The sequence below is a fragment of the Scyliorhinus torazame genome, chromosome 22, assembly GCF_047496885.1.
Source record: "Scyliorhinus torazame isolate Kashiwa2021f chromosome 22, sScyTor2.1, whole genome shotgun sequence".
NCBI lineage: Eukaryota > Metazoa > Chordata > Chondrichthyes > Carcharhiniformes > Scyliorhinidae > Scyliorhinus > Scyliorhinus torazame.
This window is the reverse complement of record NC_092728.1, coordinates 18,858,687-18,881,256: the sequence shown is the minus strand read 5'-3', so window position 1 is coordinate 18,881,256 and position 22,570 is coordinate 18,858,687. Positions and strand designations below refer to the sequence as shown.

Below are 22,570 nucleotides of genomic sequence, written 5' to 3'. Positions count from 1 at the left end.
TGCTGTACCTGTCCTGGGAGTGTTTGATGGGGACAGTGTAGAGGGAGCTTTACTCTGTATCTAACGCCGTGCTGTACCTGTCCTGGGAGGGTTTGATGGGGACAGTGTAGAGGGAGCTTTACTCTGTATCTAACCCCGTGCTGTAACAGTCCTGGGAGTGTTTGATGGGGATAGTGTAGAGGGAGCTTTACTCTGTATCTAACCCCGTGCTGTACCTGTCCTGGGAGGGTTTGATGGGGACAGTGTAGAGGGAGCTTTACTCTGTATCTAACCCCGTGCTGTAACAGTCCTGGGAGTGTTTGATGGGGACAGTGTAGAGGGAGCTTTACTCTGTATCTAGCCCCATGCTGTACCTGTCCTGGGAGTGTTTGATGGGGACAGTGTAGAGGGAGCTTTACTCTGTATCTAACCCCGTGCTGTACCTGCCCTGGGAGTGTTTGATGTGGACAGTCTAGAGGGAGCTTTACTCTGTATCTAACTCCCTGCTGTACCTGTCCTGGGAGTGTTTGATGGGGACAGTGTAGAGGGAGCTTTACCCTGTATCTAACCCTGTGCTGTACCTGTCCTGGGAGTGTTTGATGGGGCAGTGTAGAGGGAACTTAACTCTGTATCTAACCCCGTGCTGTACCTGTCCTGGGAGTGTTTGATGGGGACAGTGTAGAGGGAGCTTTATTCTGTATCTAACCCCGTGCTGTACCTGTCCTGGGAGTGTTTGATGGGGACAGTGTAGAGGGAGCTTTATTCTGTATCTAACTCCGTGCTGTGCCTGTCCTGGGAGTGTTTCATGGGGACAGTGTAGAGGGAGCTTTACTCTGTATCTAACCCCGTGCTGTACCTGTCCTGGGAGTGTTTGATGGGGACAGTGTAGAGGGAGCTTTATTCTGTATCTAACCCCGTGCTGTACCTGTCCTGGGAGTGTTTGATGGGGACAGTGTAGAGGGAGCTTTACTCTGTATCTAACCCCGTGCTGTACCTGTCCTGGGAGTGTTTGATGGGGACAGTGTCGAGGGAGCTTTGCTCTGTATCTAACCCCGTGCTGTACCTGTCCTGGGAGAGTTTGATGGGGACAGTGTCGAGGGAGCTTTGCTCTGTATCTAACCCCGTGCTGTACCTGTCCTGGGAGTGTTTGATGAAGACAGTGCAGAGGGAGCTTTACTCTGTATCTCACCCCGTGCTGTACCTGTCCTGGGAGTGTTTGATGGGGACAGTGTAGAGGGAGCTTTACTCTGTATCTAACCCCGTGCTGTACCTGTCCTGGGAGTGTTTGATGGGGACAGTGTAGAGGGAGCTTTACTCTGTATCTAACCCCGTGCTGTACCTGTCCTGGGAGTGTTTGATGGGGACAGTGTAGAGGGAGCTTTACTCTGTATCTAACCCCGTGCTGTACCTGTCCTGGGAGTGTTTGATGGGGACAGTGTAGAGGGAGCTTTACTCTGTATCTCACCCCGTGCTGTACCTGTCCTGGGAGTGTTTCATGGGGACAGTGTAGAGGGAGCTTTACTCTGTATCTAGCCCCATGCTGTACCTGTCCTGGGAGTGTTTGATGGGGACAGTGTAGAGGGAGCTTTACTCTGTATCTAACCCCGTGCTGTACCTGCCCTGGGAGTGTTTGATGGGGACAGTCTAGAGGGAGCTTTACTCTGTATCTAACTCCCTGCTGTACCTGTCCTGGGAGTGTTTGATGGGGACAGTGTAGAGGGAGCTTTACCCTGTATCTAACCCTGTGCTGTACCTGTCCTGGGAGTGTTTGATGGGGCAGTGTAGAGGGAACTTAACTCTGTATCTAACCCCGTGCTGTACCTGTCCTGGGAGTGTTTGATGGGGACAGTGTAGAGGGAGCTTTATTCTGTATCTAACCCCGTGCTGTACCTGTCCTGGGAGTGTTTGATGGGGACAGTGTAGAGGGAGCTTTATTCTGTATCTAACTCCGTGCTGTGCCTGTCCTGGGAGTGTTTCATGGGGACAGTGTAGAGGGAGCTTTACTCTGTATCTAACCCCGTGCTGTACCTGTCCTGGGAGTGTTTGATGGGGACAGTGTAGAGGGAGCTTTATTCTGTATCTAACCCCGTGCTGTACCTGTCCTGGGAGTGTTTGATGGGGACAGTGTAGAGGGAGCTTTACTCTGTATCTAACCCCGTGCTGTACCTGTCCTGGGAGTGTTTGATGGGGACAGTGTCGAGGGAGCTTTGCTCTGTATCTAACCCCGTGCTGTACCTGTCCTGGGAGAGTTTGATGGGGACAGTGTCGAGGGAGCTTTGCTCTGTATCTAACCCCGTGCTGTACCTGTCCTGGGAGTGTTTGATGAAGACAGTGCAGAGGGAGCTTTACTCTGTATCTCACCCCGTGCTGTACCTGTCCTGGGAGTGTTTGATGGGGACAGTGTAGAGGGAGCTTTACTCTGTATCTAACCCCGTGCTGTACCTGTCCTGGGAGTGTTTGATGGGGACAGTGTAGAGGGAGCTTTACTCTGTATCTAACCCCGTGCTGTACCTGTCCTGGGAGTGTTTGATGGGGACAGTGTAGAGGGAGCTTTACTCTGTATCTAACCCCGTGCTGTACCTGTCCTGGGAGTGTTTGATGGGGACAGTGTAGAGGGAGCTTTACTCTGTATCTCACCCCGTGCTGTACCTGTCCTGGGAGTGTTTCATGGGGACAGTGTAGAGGGAGCATTACTCTGTATCTAACCCCGTGCTGTACCTGTCCTGGGAGTGTTTGATGGGGACAGTGTAGAGGGAGCTTTATTCTGTATCTAACCCCGTGCTGTACCTGTCCTGGGAGTGTTTGATGGGGACAGTGTAGAGGGAGCTTTACTCTGTATCTAACCCCGTGCTGTACCTGTCCTGGGAGTGTTTGATGTGGACAGTGTAGAGGGAGCTTTACTTTGTATCTAACCCCGTGCTGTACCTGTCCTGGGAGTGTTTGATGGGGACAGTGTAGAGGAAGCTTTACTCTGTATCTAACCCCGTGCTGTACCTGCCCTGGGAGTGTTTGATGGGGACAGTGTAGAGGGAGCTTTACTCTGTATCTAACCCCGTGCTGTACCTGTCCTGGGAGTGTTTGATGGGGACAGTGTAGAGGGAGCTTTATTCTGTATCTAACCCCGTGCTGTACCTGTCCTGGGAGTGTTTGATGGGGACAGTGTAGAGGGAGCTTTACTCTGTATCTAACCCCGTGCTGTACCTGTCCTGGGAGTGTTTGATGGGGACAGTGTAGAGGGAGCTTTACTCTGTATCTAACGCCGTGCTGTACCTGTCCTGGGAGGGTTTGATGGGGACAGTGTAGAGGGAGCTTTACTCTGTATCTAACCCCGTGCTGTAACAGTCCTGGGAGTGTTTGATGGGGATAGTGTAGAGGGAGCTTTACTCTGTATCTAACCCCGTGCTGTACCTGTCCTGGGAGGGTTTGATGGGGACAGTGTAGAGGGAGCTTTACTCTGTATCTAACCCCGTGCTGTAACAGTCCTGGGAGTGTTTGATGGGGACAGTGTAGAGGGAGCTTTACTCTGTATCTAGCCCCATGCTGTACCTGTCCTGGGAGTGTTTGATGGGGACAGTGTAGAGGGAGCTTTACTCTGTATCTAACCCCGTGCTGTACCTGCCCTGGGAGTGTTTGATGGGGACAGTCTAGAGGGAGCTTTACTCTGTATCTAACTCCCTGCTGTACCTGTCCTGGGAGTGTTTGATGGGGACAGTGTAGAGGGAGCTTTACCCTGTATCTAACCCTGTGCTGTACCTGTCCTGGGAGTGTTTGATGGGGCAGTGTAGAGGGAACTTAACTCTGTATCTAACCCCGTGCTGTACCTGTCCTGGGAGTGTTTGATGGGGACAGTGTAGTGGGAGCTTTATTCTGTATCTAACCCCGTGCTGTACCTGTCCTGGGAGTGTTTGATGGGGACAGTGTAGAGGGAGCTTTATTCTGTATCTAACTCCGTGCTGTGCCTGTCCTGGGAGTGTTTCATGGGGACAGTGTAGAGGGAGCTTTACTCTGTATCTAACCCCGTGCTGTACCTGTCCTGGGAGTGTTTGATGGGGACAGTGTAGAGGGAGCTTTATTCTGTATCTAACCCCGTGCTGTACCTGTCCTGGGAGTGTTTGATGGGGACAGTGTAGAGGGAGCTTTACTCTGTATCTAACCCCGTGCTGTACCTGTCCTGGGAGTGTTTGATGGGGACAGTGTCGAGGGAGCTTTGCTCTGTATCTAACCCCGTGCTGTACCTGTCCTGGGAGAGTTTGATGGGGACAGTGTCGAGGGAGCTTTGCTCTGTATCTAACCCCGTGCTGTACCTGTCCTGGGAGTGTTTGATGAAGACAGTGCAGAGGGAGCTTTACTCTGTATCTCACCCCGTGCTGTACCTGTCCTGGGAGTGTTTGATGGGGACAGTGTAGAGGGAGCTTTACTCTGTATCTAACCCCGTGCTGTACCTGTCCTGGGAGTGTTTGATGGGGACAGTGTAGAGGGAGCTTTACTCTGTATCTAACCCCGTGCTGTACCTGTCCTGGGAGTGTTTGATGGGGACAGTGTAGAGGGAGCTTTACTCTGTATCTAACCCCGTGCTGTACCTGTCCTGGGAGTGTTTGATGGGGACAGTGTAGAGGGAGCTTTACTCTGTATCTAACCCCGTGCTGTACCTGTCCTGGGAGTGTTTGATGGGGACAGTGTAGAGGGAGCTTTACTCTGTATCTAACCCCGTGCTGTACCTGTCCTGGGAGTGTTTGATGGGGACAGTGTAGAGGGAGCTTTACTCTGTATCTAACCCCGTGCTGTACCTGTCCTGGGAGTGTTTGATGGGGACAGTGTAGAGGGAGCTTTACTCTGTATCTCACCCCGTGCTGTACCTGTCCTGGGAGTGTTTCATGGGGACAGTGTAGAGGGAGCATTACTCTGTATCTAACCCCGTGCTGTACCTGTCCTGGGAGTGTTTGATGGGGACAGTGTAGAGGGAGCTTTATTCTGTATCTAACCCCGTGCTGTACCTGTCCTGGGAGTGTTTGATGGGGACAGTGTAGAGGGAGCTTTACTCTGTATCTAACCCCGTGCTGTACCTGTCCTGGGAGTGTTTGATGTGGACAGTGTAGAGGGAGCTTTACTTTGTATCTAACCCCGTGCTGTACCTGTCCTGGGAGTGTTTGATGGGGACAGTGTAGAGGAAGCTTTACTCTGTATCTAACCCCGTGCTGTACCTGCCCTGGGAGTGTTTGATGGGGACAGTGTAGAGGGAGCTTTACTCTGTATCTAACCCCGTGCTGTACCTGTCCTGGGAGTGTTTGATGGGGACAGTGTAGAGGGAGCTTTATTCTGTATCTAACCCCGTGCTGTACCTGTCCTGGGAGTGTTTGATGGGGACAGTGTAGAGGGAGCTTTACTCTGTATCTAACCCCGTGCTGTACCTGTCCTGGGAGTGTTTGATGGGGACAGTGTAGAGGGAGCTTTACTCTGTATCTAACGCCGTGCTGTACCTGTCCTGGGAGGGTTTGATGGGGACAGTGTAGAGGGAGCTTTACTCTGTATCTAACCCCGTGCTGTAACAGTCCTGGGAGTGTTTGATGGGGATAGTGTAGAGGGAGCTTTACTCTGTATCTAACCCCGTGCTGTACCTGTCCTGGGAGGGTTTGATGGGGACAGTGTAGAGGGAGCTTTACTCTGTATCTAACCCCGTGCTGTAACAGTCCTGGGAGTGTTTGATGGGGACAGTGTAGAGGGAGCTTTACTCTGTATCTAGCCCCATGCTGTACCTGTCCTGGGAGTGTTTGATGGGGACAGTGTAGAGGGAGCTTTACTCTGTATCTAACCCCGTGCTGTACCTGCCCTGGGAGTGTTTGATGGGGACAGTCTAGAGGGAGCTTTACTCTGTATCTAACTCCCTGCTGTACCTGTCCTGGGAGTGTTTGATGGGGACAGTGTAGAGGGAGCTTTACCCTGTATCTAACCCTGTGCTGTACCTGTCCTGGGAGTGTTTGATGGGGCAGTGTAGAGGGAACTTAACTCTGTATCTAACCCCGTGCTGTACCTGTCCTGGGAGTGTTTGATGGGGACAGTGTAGTGGGAGCTTTATTCTGTATCTAACCCCGTGCTGTACCTGTCCTGGGAGTGTTTGATGGGGACAGTGTAGAGGGAGCTTTATTCTGTATCTAACTCCGTGCTGTGCCTGTCCTGGGAGTGTTTCATGGGGACAGTGTAGAGGGAGCTTTACTCTGTATCTAACCCCGTGCTGTACCTGTCCTGGGAGTGTTTGATGGGGACAGTGTAGAGGGAGCTTTATTCTGTATCTAACCCCGTGCTGTACCTGTCCTGGGAGTGTTTGATGGGGACAGTGTAGAGGGAGCTTTACTCTGTATCTAACCCCGTGCTGTACCTGTCCTGGGAGTGTTTGATGGGGACAGTGTCGAGGGAGCTTTGCTCTGTATCTAACCCCGTGCTGTACCTGTCCTGGGAGAGTTTGATGGGGACAGTGTCGAGGGAGCTTTGCTCTGTATCTAACCCCGTGCTGTACCTGTCCTGGGAGTGTTTGATGAAGACAGTGCAGAGGGAGCTTTACTCTGTATCTCACCCCGTGCTGTACCTGTCCTGGGAGTGTTTGATGGGGACAGTGTAGAGGGAGCTTTACTCTGTATCTAACCCCGTGCTGTACCTGTCCTGGGAGTGTTTGATGGGGACAGTGTAGAGGGAGCTTTACTCTGTATCTAACCCCGTGCTGTACCTGTCCTGGGAGTGTTTGATGGGGACAGTGTAGAGGGAGCTTTACTCTGTATCTAACCCCGTGCTGTACCTGTCCTGGGAGTGTTTGATGGGGACAGTGTAGAGGGAGCTTTACTCTGTATCTCACCCCGTGCTGTACCTGTCCTGGGAGTGTTTCATGGGGACAGTGTAGAGGGAGCTTTACTCTGTATCTAGCCCCATGCTGTACCTGTCCTGGGAGTGTTTGATGGGGACAGTGTAGAGGGAGCTTTACTCTGTATCTAACCCCGTGCTGTACCTGCCCTGGGAGTGTTTGATGGGGACAGTCTAGAGGGAGCTTTACTCTGTATCTAACTCCCTGCTGTACCTGTCCTGGGAGTGTTTGATGGGGACAGTGTAGAGGGAGCTTTACCCTGTATCTAACCCTGTGCTGTACCTGTCCTGGGAGTGTTTGATGGGGCAGTGTAGAGGGAACTTAACTCTGTATCTAACCCCGTGCTGTACCTGTCCTGGGAGTGTTTGATTGGGACAGTGTAGAGGGAGCTTTATTCTGTATCTAACCCCGTGCTGTACCTGTCCTGGGAGTGTTTGATGGGGACAGTGTAGAGGGAGCTTTATTCTGTATCTAACTCCGTGCTGTGCCTGTCCTGGGAGTGTTTCATGGGGACAGTGTAGAGGGAGCTTTACTCTGTATCTAACCCCGTGCTGTACCTGTCCTGGGAGTGTTTGATGGGGACAGTGTAGAGGGAGCTTTATTCTGTATCTAACCCCGTGCTGTACCTGTCCTGGGAGTGTTTGATGGGGACAGTGTAGAGGGAGCTTTACTCTGTATCTAACCCCGTGCTGTACCTGTCCTGGGAGTGTTTGATGGGGACAGTGTCGAGGGAGCTTTGCTCTGTATCTAACCCCGTGCTGTACCTGTCCTGGGAGAGTTTGATGGGGACAGTGTCGAGGGAGCTTTGCTCTGTATCTAACCCCGTGCTGTACCTGTCCTGGGAGTGTTTGATGAAGACAGTGCAGAGGGAGCTTTACTCTGTATCTCACCCCGTGCTGTACCTGTCCTGGGAGTGTTTGATGGGGACAGTGTAGAGGGAGCTTTACTCTGTATCTAACCCCGTGCTGTACCTGTCCTGGGAGTGTTTGATGGGGACAGTGTAGAGGGAGCTTTACTCTGTATCTAACCCCGTGCTGTACCTGTCCTGGGAGAGTTTGATGGGGACAGTGTAGAGGGAGCTTTACTCTGTATCTAACCCCGTGCTGTACCTGTCCTGGGAGTGTTTGATGGGGACAGTGTAGAGGGAGCTTTACTCTGTATCTCACCCCGTGCTGTACCTGTCCTGGGAGTGTTTCATGGGGACAGTGTAGAGGGAGCATTACTCTGTATCTAACCCCGTGCTGTACCTGTCCTGGGAGTGTTTGATGGGGACAGTGTAGAGGGAGCTTTATTCTGTATCTAACCCCGTGCTGTACCTGTCCTGGGAGTGTTTGATGGGGACAGTGTAGAGGGAGCTTTACTCTCTATCTAACCCCGTGCTGTACCTGTCCTGGGAGTGTTTGATGTGGACAGTGTAGAGGGAGCTTTACTTTGTATCTAACCCCGTGCTGTACCTGTCCTGGGAGTGTTTGATGGGGACAGTGTAGAGGAAGCTTTACTCTGTATCTAACCCCGTGCTGTACCTGCCCTGGGAGTGTTTGATGGGGATAGTGTAGAGGGAGCTTTACTCTGTATCTAACCCCGTGCTGTACCTGCCCTGGGAGTGTTTGATGGGGACAGTGTGGAGGGAGCTTTACTCTGTATCTATCCCCGTGCTGTACCTGTCCTGGGAGGGTTTGATGGGGACAGTGTAGAGGGAGCTTTACTCTGTATCTAACCCCGTGCTGTAACAGTCCTGGGAGTGTTTGATGGGGACAGTGTAGAGGGAGCTTTACTCTGTATCTAGCCCCATGCTGTACCTGTCCTGGGAGTGTTTGATGGGGACAGTGTAGAGGGAGCTTTACTCTGTATCTAACCCCGTGCTCTACCTGTCCTGGGTGTGTTTGATGGGGACAGTGTAGAGGGAGCTTTACTCTGTATCTAACTCCCTGCTGTACCTGTCCTGGGAGTGTTTGATGGGGACAGTGTAGAGGGAGCTTTACCCTGTATCTAACCCTGTGCTGTACCTGTCCTGGGAGTGTTTGATGGGGCAGTGTAGAGGGAACTTAACTCTGTATCTAACCCCGTGCTGTACCTGTCCTGGGAGTGTTTGATGGGGACAGTGTAGAGGGAGCTTTATTCTGTATCTCACCCCGTGCTGTACCTGTCCTGGGAGTGTTTGATGGGGACAGTGTAGAGGGAGCTTTATTCTGTATCTAACTCCGTGCTGTGCCTGTCCTGGGAGTGTTTCATGGGGACAGTGTAGAGGGAGCTTTACTCTGTATCTAACCCCGTGCTGTACCTGTCCTGGGAGGGTTTGATGGGGACAGTGTAGAGGGAGCTTTACTCTGTATCTAACCCCGTGCTGTAACAGTCCTGGGAGTGTTTGATGGGGACAGTGTAGAGGGAGCTTTACTCTGTATCTAGCCCCATGCTGTACCTGTCCTGGGAGTGTTTGATGGGGACAGTGTAGAGGGAGCTTTACTCTGTATCTAACCCCGTGCTCTACCTGTCCTGGGTGTGTTTGATGGGGACAGTGTAGAGGGAGCTTTACTCTGTATCTAACTCCCTGCTGTACCTGTCCTGGGAGTGTTTGATGGGGACAGTGTAGAGGGAGCTTTACCCTGTATCTAACCCTGTGCTGTACCTGTCCTGGGAGTGTTTGATGGGGCAGTGTAGAGGGAACTTAACTCTGTATCTAACCCCGTGCTGTACCTGTCCTGGGAGTGTTTGATGGGGACAGTGTAGAGGGAGCTTTATTCTGTATCTCACCCCGTGCTGTACCTGTCCTGGGAGTGTTTGATGGGGACAGTGTAGAGGGAGCTTTATTCTGTATCTAACTCCGTGCTGTGCCTGTCCTGGGAGTGTTTCATGGGGACAGTGTAGAGGGAGCTTTACTCTGTATCTAACCCCGTGCTGTACCTGTCCTGGGAGTGTTTGATGGGGACAGTGTAGAGGGAGCTTTATTCTGTATCTAACCCCGTGCTGTACCTGTCCTGGGAGTGTTTGATGGGGACAGTGTAGAGGGAGCTTTACTCTGTATCTAACCCCGTGCTGTACCTGTCCTGGGAGTGTTTGATGGGGACAGTGTAGAGGGAGCTTTACTCTGTATCTAACGCCGTGCTGTACCTGTCCTGGGAGGGTTTGATGGGGACAGTGTAGAGGGAGCTTTACTCTGTATCTAACCCCGTGCTGTAACAGTCCTGGGAGTGTTTGATAGGGATAGTGTAGAGGGAGCTTTACTCTGTATCTAACCCCGTGCTGTACCTGTCCTGGGAGGGTTTGATGGGGACAGTGTAGAGGGAGCTTTACTCTGTATCTAACCCCGTGCTGTAACAGTCCTGGGAGTGTTTGATGGGGACAGTGTAGAGGGAGCTTTACTCTGTATCTAGCCCCATGCTGTACCTGTCCTGGGAGTGTTTGATGGGGACAGTGTAGAGGGAGCTTTACTCTGTATCTAACCCCGTGCTGTACCTGCCCTGGGAGTGTTTGATGGGGACAGTCGAGAGGGAGCTTTACTCTGTATCTAACTCCCTGCTGTACCTGTCCTGGGAGTGTTTGATGGGGACAGTGTAGAGGGAGCTTTACCCTGTATCTAACCCTGTGCTGTACCTGTCCTGGGAGTGTTTGATGGGGCAGTGTAGAGGGAACTTAACTCTGTATCTAACCCCGTGCTGTACCTGTCCTGGGAGTGTTTGATGGGGACAGTGTAGAGGGAGCTTTATTCTGTATCTAACCCCGTGCTGTACCTGTCCTGGGAGTGTTTGATGGGGACAGTGTAGAGGGAGCTTTATTCTGTATCTAACTCCGTGCTGTGCCTGTCCTGGGAGTGTTTCATGGGGACAGTGTAGAGGGAGCTTTACTCTGTATCTAACCCCGTGCTGTACCTGTCCTGGGAGTGTTTGATGGGGACAGTGTAGAGGGAGCTTTATTCTGTATCTAACCCCGTGCTGTACCTGTCCTGGGAGTGTTTGATGGGGACAGTGTAGAGGGAGCTTTACTCTGTATCTAACCCCGTGCTGTACCTGTCCTGGGAGTGTTTGATGGGGACAGTGTCGAGGGAGCTTTGCTCTGTATCTAACCCCGTGCTGTACCTGTCCTGGGAGAGTTTGATGGGGACAGTGTCGAGGGAGCTTTGCTCTGTATCTAACCCCGTGCTGTACCTGTCCTGGGAGTGTTTGATGAAGACAGTGCAGAGGGAGCTTTACTCTGTATCTCACCCCGTGCTGTACCTGTCCTGGGAGTGTTTGATGGGGACAGTGTAGAGGGAGCTTTACTCTGTATCTAACCCCGTGCTGTACCTGTCCTGGGAGTGTTTGATGGGGACAGTGTAGAGGGAGCTTTACTCTGTATCTAACCCCGTGCTGTACCTGTCCTGGGAGTGTTTGATGGGGACAGTGTAGAGGGAGCTTTACTCTGTATCTAACCCCGTGCTGTACCTGTCCTGGGAGTGTTTGATGGGGACAGTGTAGAGGGAGCTTTACTCTGTATCTCACCCCGTGCTGTACCTGTCCTGGGAGTGTTTCATGGGGACAGTGTAGAGGGAGCTTTACTCTGTATCTAACCCCGTGCTGTACCTGTCCTGGGAGTGTTTGATGGGGACAGTGTAGAGGGAGCTTTATTCTGTATCTAACCCCGTGCTGTACCTGTCCTGGGAGTGTTTGATGGGGACAGTGTAGAGGGAGCTTTACTCTGTATCTAACCCCGTGCTGTACCTGTCCTGGGAGGGTTTGATGGGGACAGTGTAGAGGGAGCTTTACTCTGTATCTAACCCCGTGCTGTACCTGTCCCGGGAGTGTTTGATGGGGACAGTGTAGAGGGAGCTTTACTCTGTATCTAACCCCGTGCTGTACCTGTCCTGGGAGTGTTTGATGGGGACAGTGTAGAGGGAGCTTTACTCTGTATCTAACGCCGTGCTGTACCTGTCCTGGGAGGGTTTGATGGGGACAGTGTAGAGGGAGCTTTACTCTGTATCTAACCCCGTGCTGTAACAGTCCTGGGAGTGTTTGATGGGGATAGTGTAGAGGGAGCTTTACTCTGTATCTAACCCCGTGCTGTACCTGTCCTGGGAGGGTTTGATGGGGACAGTGTAGAGGGAGCTTTACTCTGTATCTAACCCCGTGCTGTAACAGTCCTGGGAGTGTTTGATGGGGACAGTGTAGAGGGAGCTTTACTCTGTATCTAGCCCCATGCTGTACCTGTCCTGGGAGTGTTTGATGGGGACAGTGTAGAGGGAGCTTTACTCTGTATCTAACCCCGTGCTGTACCTGCCCTGGGAGTGTTTGATGGGGATAGTGTAGAGGGAGCTTTACTCTGTATCTAACCCCGTGCTGTACCTGCCCTGGGAGTGTTTGATGGGGACAGTGTAGAGGGAGCTTTACTCTGTATCTAACCCCGTGCTGTACCTGTCCTGGGAGGGTTTGATGGGGACAGTGTAGAGGGAGCTTTACTCTGTATCTAACCCCGTGCTGTACCTGTCCTGGGAGTGTTTGATGGGGACAGTGTAGAGGGAGCTTTACTCTGTATCTAACCCCGTGCTGTACCTGTCCTGGGAGTGTTTGATGGGGACAGTGTAGAGGGAGCTTTACTCTGTATCTAACCCCGTGCTGTACCTGTCCCGGGAGTGTTTGATGGGGACAGTGTAGAGGGAGCTTTACTCTGTATCTAACCCCGTGCTGTACCTGTCCTGGGAGTGTTTGATGGGGACAGTGTAGAGGGAGCTTTACTCTGTATCTAACGCCGTGCTGTACCTGTCCTGGGAGGGTTTGATGGGGACAGTGTAGAGGGAGCTTTACTCTGTATCTAACCCCGTGCTGTAACAGTCCTGGGAGTGTTTGATGGGGATAGTGTAGAGGGAGCTTTACTCTGTATCTAACCCCGTGCTGTACCTGTCCTGGGAGGGTTTGATGGGGACAGTGTAGAGGGAGCTTTACTCTGTATCTAACCCCGTGCTGTAACAGTCCTGGGAGTGTTTGATGGGGACAGTGTAGAGGGAGCTTTACTCTGTATCTAGCCCCATGCTGTACCTGTCCTGGGAGTGTTTGATGGGGACAGTGTAGAGGGAGCTTTACTCTGTATCTAACCCCGTGCTGTACCTGCCCTGGGAGTGTTTGATGGGGATAGTGTAGAGGGAGCTTTACTCTGTATCTAACCCCGTGCTGTACCTGCCCTGGGAGTGTTTGATGGGGACAGTGTAGAGGGAGCTTTACTCTGTATCTAACCCCCTGCTGTACCTGTCCTGGGAGTGTTTGATGGGGACAGTGTAGAGGGAGCTTTACCCTGTATCTAACCCTGTGCTGTACCTGTCCTGGGAGTGTTTGATGGGGCAGTGTAGAGGGAACTTAACTCTGTATCTAACCCCGTGCTGTACCTGTCCTGGGAGTGTTTGATGGGGACAGTGTAGAGGGAGCTTTATTCTGTATCTAACCCCGTGCTGTACCTGTCCTGGGAGTGTTTGATGGGGACAGTGTAGAGGGAGCTTTATTCTGTATCTAACTCCGTGCTGTGCCTGTCCTGGGAGTGTTTCATGGGGACAGTGTAGAGGGAGCTTTACTCTGTATCTAACCCCGTGCTGTACCTGTCCTGGGAGTGTTTGATGGGGACAGTGTAGAGGGAGCTTTATTCTGTATCTAACCCCGTGCTGTACCTGTCCTGGGAGTGTTTGATGGGGACAGTGTAGAGGGAGCTTTACTCTGTATCTAACCCCGTGCTGTACCTGTCCTGGGAGTGTTTGATGGGGACAGTGTCGAGGGAGCTTTGCTCTGTATCTAACCCCGTGCTGTACCTGTCCTGGGAGAGTTTGATGGGGACAGTGTCGAGGGAGCTTTGCTCTGTATCTAACCCCGTGCTGTACCTGTCCTGGGAGTGTTTGATGAAGACAGTGCAGAGGGAGCTTTACTCTGTATCTCACCCCGTGCTGTACCTGTCCTGGGAGTGTTTGATGGGGACAGTGTAGAGGGAGCTTTACTCTGTATCTAACCCCGTGCTGTACCTGTCCTGGGAGTGTTTGATGGGGACAGTGTAGAGGGAGCTTTACTCTGTATCTAACCCCGTGCTGTACCTGTCCTGGGAGTGTTTGATGGGGACAGTGTAGAGGGAGCTTTACTCTGTATCTAACCCCGTGCTGTACCTGTCCTGGGAGTGTTTGATGGGGACAGTGTAGAGGGAGCTTTACTCTGTATCTCACCCCGTGCTGTACCTGTCCTGGGAGTGTTTCATGGGGACAGTGTAGAGGGAGCATTACTCTGTATCTAACCCCGTGCTGTACCTGTCCTGGGAGTGTTTGATGGGGACAGTGTAGAGGGAGCTTTATTCTGTATCTAACCCCGTGCTGTACCTGTCCTGGGAGTGTTTGATGGGGACAGTGTAGAGGGAGCTTTACTCTGTATCTAACCCCGTGCTGTACCTGTCCTGGGAGTGTTTGATGTGGACAGTGTAGAGGGAGCTTTACTTTGTATCTAACCCCGTGCTGTACCTGTCCTGGGAGTGTTTGATGGGGACAGTGTAGAGGAAGCTTTACTCTGTATCTAACCCCGTGCTGTACCTGCCCTGGGAGTGTTTGATGGGGACAGTGTAGAGGGAGCTTTACTCTGTATCTAACCCCGTGCTGTACCTGTCCTGGGAGTGTTTGATGGGGACAGTGTAGAGGGAGCTTTATTCTGTATCTAACCCCGTGCTGTACCTGTCCTGGGAGTGTTTGATGGGGACAGTGTAGAGGGAGCTTTACTCTGTATCTAACCCCGTGCTGTACCTGTCCTGGGAGTGTTTGATGGGGACAGTGTAGAGGGAGCTTTACTCTGTATCTAACGCCGTGCTGTACCTGTCCTGGGAGGGTTTGATGGGGACAGTGTAGAGGGAGCTTTACTCTGTATCTAACCCCGTGCTGTAACAGTCCTGGGAGTGTTTGATGGGGATAGTGTAGAGGGAGCTTTACTCTGTATCTAACCCCGTGCTGTACCTGTCCTGGGAGGGTTTGATGGGGACAGTGTAGAGGGAGCTTTACTCTGTATCTAACCCCGTGCTGTAACAGTCCTGGGAGTGTTTGATGGGGACAGTGTAGAGGGAGCTTTACTCTGTATCTAGCCCCATGCTGTACCTGTCCTGGGAGTGTTTGATGGGGACAGTGTAGAGGGAGCTTTACTCTGTATCTAACCCCGTGCTGTACCTGCCCTGGGAGTGTTTGATGGGGACAGTCTAGAGGGAGCTTTACTCTGTATCTAACTCCCTGCTGTACCTGTCCTGGGAGTGTTTGATGGGGACAGTGTAGAGGGAGCTTTACCCTGTATCTAACCCTGTGCTGTACCTGTCCTGGGAGTGTTTGATGGGGCAGTGTAGAGGGAACTTAACTCTGTATCTAACCCCGTGCTGTACCTGTCCTGGGAGTGTTTGATGGGGACAGTGTAGAGGGAGCTTTATTCTGTATCTAACCCCGTGCTGTACCTGTCCTGGGAGTGTTTGATGGGGACAGTGTAGAGGGAGCTTTATTCTGTATCTAACTCCGTGCTGTGCCTGTCCTGGGAGTGTTTCATGGGGACAGTGTAGAGGGAGCTTTACTCTGTATCTAACCCCGTGCTGTACCTGTCCTGGGAGTGTTTGATGGGGACAGTGTAGAGGGAGCTTTATTCTGTATCTAACCCCGTGCTGTACCTGTCCTGGGAGTGTTTGATGGGGACAGTGTAGAGGGAGCTTTACTCTGTATCTAACCCCGTGCTGTACCTGTCCTGGGAGTGTTTGATGGGGACAGTGTCGAGGGAGCTTTGCTCTGTATCTAACCCCGTGCTGTACCTGTCCTGGGAGAGTTTGATGGGGACAGTGTCGAGGGAGCTTTGCTCTGTATCTAACCCCGTGCTGTACCTGTCCTGGGAGTGTTTGATGAAGACAGTGCAGAGGGAGCTTTACTCTGTATCTCACCCCGTGCTGTACCTGTCCTGGGAGTGTTTGATGGGGACAGTGTAGAGGGAGCTTTACTCTGTATCTAACCCCGTGCTGTACCTGTCCTGGGAGTGTTTGATGGGGACAGTGTAGAGGGAGCTTTACTCTGTATCTAACCCCGTGCTGTACCTGTCCTGGGAGTGTTTGATGGGGACAGTGTAGAGGGAGCTTTACTCTGTATCTAACCCCGTGCTGTACCTGTCCTGGGAGTGTTTGATGGGGACAGTGTAGAGGGAGCTTTACTCTGTATCTCACCCCGTGCTGTACCTGTCCTGGGAGTGTTTCATGGGGACAGTGTAGAGGGAGCTTTACTCTGTATCTAGCCCCATGCTGTACCTGTCCTGGGAGTGTTTGATGGGGACAGTGTAGAGGGAGCTTTACTCTGTATCTAACCCCGTGCTGTACCTGCCCTGGGAGTGTTTGATGGGGACAGTCTAGAGGGAGCTTTACTCTGTATCTAACTCCCTGCTGTACCTGTCCTGGGAGTGTTTGATGGGGACAGTGTAGAGGGAGCTTTACCCTGTATCTAACCCTGTGCTGTACCTGTCCTGGGAGTGTTTGATGGGGCAGTGTAGAGGGAACTTAACTCTGTATCTAACCCCGTGCTGTACCTGTCCTGGGAGTGTTTGATGGGCACAGTGTAGAGGGAGCTTTATTCTGTATCTAACCCCGTGCTGTACCTGTCCTGGGAGTGTTTGATGGGGACAGTGTAGAGGGAGCTTTATTCTGTATCTAACTCCGTGCTGTGCCTGTCCTGGGAGTGTTTCATGGGGACAGTGTAGAGGGAGCTTTACTCTGTATCTAACCCCGTGCTGTACCTGTCCTGGGAGTGTTTGATGGGGACAGTGTAGAGGGAGCTTTATTCTGTATCTAACCCCGTGCTGTACCTGTCCTGGGAGTGTTTGATGGGGACAGTGTAGAGGGAGCTTTACTCTGTATCTAACCCCGTGCTGTACCTGTCCTGGGAGTGTTTGATGGGGACAGTGTCGAGGGAGCTTTGCTCTGTAAACCCCGTGCTGTACCTGTCCTGGGAGAGTTTGATGGGGACAGTGTCGAGGGAGCTTTGCTCTGTATCTAACCCCGTGCTGTACCTGTCCTGGGAGTGTTTGATGAAGACAGTGCAGAGGGAGCTTTACTCTGTATCTCACCCCGTGCTGTACCTGTCCTGGGAGTGTTTGATGGGGACAGTGTAGAGGGAGCTTTACTCTGTATCTAACCCCGTGCTGTACCTGTCCTGGGAGTGTTTGATGGGGACAGTGTAGAGGGAGCTTTACTCTGTATCTAACCCCGTGCTGTACCTGTCCTGGGAGTGTTTGATGGGGACAGTGTAGAGGGAGCTTTACTCTGTATCTAACCCCGTGCTGTACCTGTCCTGGGAGTGTTTGATGGGGACAGTGTAGAGGGAGCTTTACTCTGTATCTCACCCCGTGCTGTACCTGTCCTGGGAGTGTTTCATGGGGACAGTGTAGAGGGAGCATTACTCTGTATCTAACCCCGTGCTGTACCTGTCCTGGGAGTGTTTGATGGGGACAGTGTAGAGGGAGCTTTATTCTGTATCTAACCCCGTGCTGTACCTGTCCTGGGAGTGTTTGATGGGGACAGTGTAGAGGGAGCTTTACTCTGTATCTAACCCCGTGCTGTACCTGTCCTGGGAGTGTTTGATGTGGACAGTGTAGAGGGAGCTTTACTTTGTATCTAACCCCGTGCTGTACCTGTCCTGGGAGTGTTTGATGGGGACAGTGTAGAGGAAGCTTTACTCTGTATCTAACCCCGTGCTGTACCTGTCCTGGGAGTGTTTGATGGGGACAGTGTAGAGGGAGCTTTACCCTGTATCTAACCCTGTGCTGTACCTGTCCTGGGAGTGTTTGATGGGGCAGTGTAGAGGGAACTTAACTCTGTATCTAACCCCGTGCTGTACCTGTCCTGGGAGTGTTTGATGGGGACAGTGTAGAGGGAGCTTTATTCTGTATCTCACCCCGTGCTGTACCTGTCCTGGGAGTGTTTGATGGGGACAGTGTAGAGGGAGCTTTATTCTGTATCTAACTCCGTGCTGTGCCTGTCCTGGGAGTGTTTCATGGGGACAGTGTAGAGGGAGCTTTACTCTGTATCTAACCCCATGCTGTACCTGTCCTGGGAGGGTTTGATGGGGACAGTGTAGAGGGAGCTTTACTCTGTATCTAACCCCGTGCTGTAACAGTCCTGGGAGTGTTTGATGGGGACAGTGTAGAGGGAGCTTTACTCTGTATCTAGCCCCATGCTGTACCTGTCCTGGGAGTGTTTGATGGGGACAGTGTAGAGGGAGCTTTACTCTGTATCTAACCCCGTGCTCTACCTGTCCTGGGTGTGTTTGATGGGGACAGTGTAGAGGGAGCTTTACTCTGTATCTAACTCCCTGCTGTACCTGTCCTGGGAGTGTTTGATGGGGACAGTGTAGAGGGAGCTTTACCCTGTATCTAACCCTGTGCTGTACCTGTCCTGGGAGTGTTTGATGGGGCAGTGTAGAGGGAACTTAACTCTGTATCTAACCCCGTGCTGTACCTGTCCTGGGAGTGTTTGATGGGGACAGTGTAGAGGGAGCTTTATTCTGTATCTCACCCCGTGCTGTACCTGTCCTGGGAGTGTTTGATGGGGACAGTGTAGAGGGAGCTTTATTCTGTATCTAACTCCGTGCTGTGCCTGTCCTGGGAGTGTTTCATGGGGACAGTGTAGAGGGAGCTTTACTCTGTATCTAACCCCGTGCTGTACCTGTCCTGGGAGTGTTTGATGGGGACAGTGTAGAGGGAGCTTTATTCTGTATCTAACCCCGTGCTGTACCTGTCCTGGGAGTGTTTGATGGGGACAGTGTAGAGGGAGCTTTACTCTGTATCTAACCCCGTGCTGTACCTGTCCTGGGAGTGTTTGATGGGGACAGTGTAGAGGGAGCTTTACTCTTTATCTAACGCAGTGCTGTACCTGTCCTGGGAGGGTTTGATGGGGACAGTGTAGAGGGAGCTTTACTCTGTATCTAACCCCGTGCTGTAACAGTCCTGGGAGTGTTTGATGGGGATAGTGTAGAGGGAGCTTTACTCTGTATCTAACCCCGTGCTGTACCTGTCCTGGGAGGGTTTGATGGGGACAGTGTAGAGGGAGCTTTACTCTGTATCTAACCCCGTGCTGTAACAGTCCTGGGAGTGTTTGATGGGGACAGTGTAGAGGGAGCTTTACTCTGTATCTAGCCCCATGCTGTACCTGTCCTGGGAGTGTTTGATGGGGACAGTGTAGAGGGAGCTTTACTCTGTATCTAACCCCGTGCTGTACCTGCCCTGGGAGTGTTTGATGGGGACAGTCTAGAGGGAGCTTTACTCTGTATCTAACTCCCTGCTGTACCTGTCCTGGGAGTGTTTGATGGGGACAGTGTAGAGGGAGCTTTACCCTGTATCTAACCCTGTGCTGTACCTGTCCTGGGAGTGTTTGATGGGGCAGTGTAGAGGGAACTTAACTCTGTATCTAACCCCGTGCTGTACCTGTCCTGGGAGTGTTTGATGGGGACAGTGTAGAGGGAGCTTTATTCTGTATCTAACCCCGTGCTGTACCTGTCCTGGGAGTGTTTGATGGGGACAGTGTAGAGGGAGCTTTATTCTGTATCTAACTCCGTGCTGTGCCTGTCCTGGGAGTGTTTCATGGGGACAGTGTAGAGGGAGCTTTACTCTGTATCTAACCCCGTGCTGTACCTGTCCTGGGAGTGTTTGATGGGGACAGTGTAGAGGGAGCTTTATTCTGTATCTAACCCCGTGCTGTACCTGTCCTGGGAGTGTTTGATGGGGACAGTGTAGAGGGAGCTTTACTCTGTATCTAACCCCGTGCTGTACCTGTCCTGGGAGTGTTTGATGGGGACAGTGTCGAGGGAGCTTTGCTCTGTATCTAACCCCGTGCTGTACCTGTCCTGGGAGAGTTTGATGGGGACAGTGTCGAGGGAGCTTTGCTCTGTATCTAACCCCGTGCTGTACCTGTCCTGGGAGTGTTTGATGAAGACAGTGCAGAGGGAGCTTTACTCTGTATCTCACCCCGTGCTGTACCTGTCCTGGGAGTGTTTGATGGGGACAGTGTAGAGGGAGCTTTACTCTGTATCTAACCCCGTGCTGTACCTGTCCTGGGAGTGTTTGATGGGGACAGTGTAGAGGGAGCTTTACTCTGTATCTAACCCCGTGCTGTACCTGTCCTGGGAGTGTTTGATGGGGACAGTGTAGAGGGAGCTTTACTCTGTATCTAACCCCGTGCTGTACCTGTCCTGGGAGTGTTTGATGGGGACAGTGTAGAGGGAGCTTTACTCTGTATCTCACCCCGTGCTGTACCTGTCCTGGGAGTGTTTCATGGGGACAGTGTAGAGGGAGCTTTACTCTGTATCTAACCCCGTGCTGTACCTGTCCTGGGAGTGTTTGATGGGGACAGTGTAGAGGGAGCTTTATTCTGTATCTAACCCCGTGCTGTACCTGTCCTGGGAGTGTTTGATGGGGACAGTGTAGAGGGAGCTTTACTCTGTATCTAACCCCGTGCTGTACCTGTCCTGGGAGGGTTTGATGGGGACAGTGTAGAGGGAGCTTTACTCTGTATCTAACCCCGTGCTGTACCTGTCCCGGGAGTGTTTGATGGGGACAGTGTAGAGGGAGCTTTACTCTGTATCTAACCCCGTGCTGTACCTGTCCTGGGAGTGTTTGATGGGGACAGTGTAGAGGGAGCTTTACTCTGTATCTAACGCCGTGCTGTACCTGTCCTGGGAGGGTTTGATGGGGACAGTGTAGAGGGAGCTTTACTCTGTATCTAACCCCGTGCTGTAACAGTCCTGGGAGTGTTTGATGGGGATAGTGTAGAGGGAGCTTTACTCTGTATCTAACCCCGTGCTGTACCTGTCCTGGGAGGGTTTGATGGGGACAGTGTAGAGGGAGCTTTACTCTGTATCTAACCCCGTGCTGTAACAGTCCTGGGAGTGTTTGATGGGGACAGTGTAGAGGGAGCTTTACTCTGTATCTAGCCCCATGCTGTACCTGTCCTGGGAGTGTTTGATGGGGACAGTGTAGAGGGAGCTTTACTCTGTATCTAACCCCGTGCTGTACCTGCCCTGGGAGTGTTTGATGGGGATAGTGTAGAGGGAGCTTTACTCTGTATCTAACCCCGTGCTGTACCTGCCCTGGGAGTGTTTGATGGGGACAGTGTAGAGGGAGCTTTACTCTGTATCTAACCCCGTGCTGTACCTGTCCTGGGAGGGTTTGATGGGGACAGTGTAGAGGGAGCTTTACTCTGTATCTAACCCCGTGCTGTACCTGTCCTGGGAGTGTTTGATGGGGACAGTGTAGAGGGAGCTTTACTCTGTATCTAACCCCGTGCTGTACCTGTCCTGGGAGTGTTTGATGGGGACAGTGTAGAGGGAGCTTTACTCTGTATCTAACCCCGTGCTGTACCTGTCCCGGGAGTGTTTGATGGGGACAGTGTAGAGGGAGCTTTACTCTGTATCTAACCCCGTGCTGTACCTGTCCTGGGAGTGTTTGATGGGGACAGTGTAGAGGGAGCTTTACTCTGTATCTAACGCCGTGCTGTACCTGTCCTGGGAGGGTTTGATGGGGACAGTGTAGAGGGAGCTTTACTCTGTATCTAACCCCGTGCTGTAACAGTCCTGGGAGTGTTTGATGGGGATAGTGTAGAGGGAGCTTTACTCTGTATCTAACCCCGTGCTGTACCTGTCCTGGGAGGGTTTGATGGGGACAGTGTAGAGGGAGCTTTACTCTGTATCTAACCCCGTGCTGTAACAGTCCTGGGAGTGTTTGATGGGGACAGTGTAGAGGGAGCTTTACTCTGTATCTAGCCCCATGCTGTACCTGTCCTGGGAGTGTTTGATGGGGACAGTGTAGAGGGAGCTTTACTCTGTATCTAACCCCGTGCTGTACCTGCCCTGGGAGTGTTTGATGGGGATAGTGTAGAGGGAGCTTTACTCTGTATCTAACCCCGTGCTGTACCTGCCCTGGGAGTGTTTGATGGGGACAGTGTAGAGGGAGCTTTACTCTGTATCTAACCCCGTGCTGTACCTGTCCTGGGAGGGTTTGATGGGGACAGTGTAGAGGGAGCTTTACTCTGTATCTAACCCCGTGCTGTAACAGTCCTGGGAGTGTTTGATGGGGACAGTGTAGAGGGAGCTTTACTCTGTATCTAGCCCCATGCTGTACCTGTCCTGGGAGTGTTTGATGGGGACAGTGTAGAGGGAGCTTTACTCTGTATCTAACCCCGTGCTGTACCTGCCCTGGGAGTGTTTGATGGGGATAGTGTAGAGGGAGCTTTACTCTGTATCTAACCCCGTGCTGTACCTGCCCTGGGAGTGTTTGATGGGGACAGTGTAGAGGGAGCTTTACTCTGTATCTAACCCCGTGCTGTACCTGTCCTGGGAGGGTTTGATGGGGACAGTGTAGAGGGAGCTTTACTCTGTATCTAACCCCGTGCTGTAACAGTCCTGGGAGTGTTTGATGGGGACAGTGTAGAGGGAGCTTTACTCTGTATCTAGCCCCATGCTGTACCTGTCCTGGGAGTGTTTGATGGGGACAGTGTAGAGGGAGCTTTACTCTGTATCTAACCCCGTGCTGTACCTGCCCTGGGAGTGTTTGATGGGGACAGTCTAGAGGGAGCTTTACTCTGTATCTAACTCCCTGCTGTACCTGTCCTGGGAGTGTTTGATGGGGACAGTGTAGAGGGAGCTTTACCCTGTATCTAACCCTGTGCTGTACCTGTCCTGGGAGTGTTTGATGGGGCAGTGTAGAGGGAACTTAACTCTGTATCTAACCCCGTGCTGTACCTGTCCTGGGAGTGTTT

The 22,570-nt window shown here is 52.1% G+C and overlaps 1 long non-coding RNA gene across 1 annotated transcript in view; it reads right to left on the bottom strand.

Annotated features, from left to right (window-relative positions):
- LOC140399481 (uncharacterized) overlaps nt 1–22,570 on the bottom strand; it is a 76,568-nt gene that overhangs the window by 9,423 nt on the left and 44,575 nt on the right. The window lies entirely within an intron of this gene.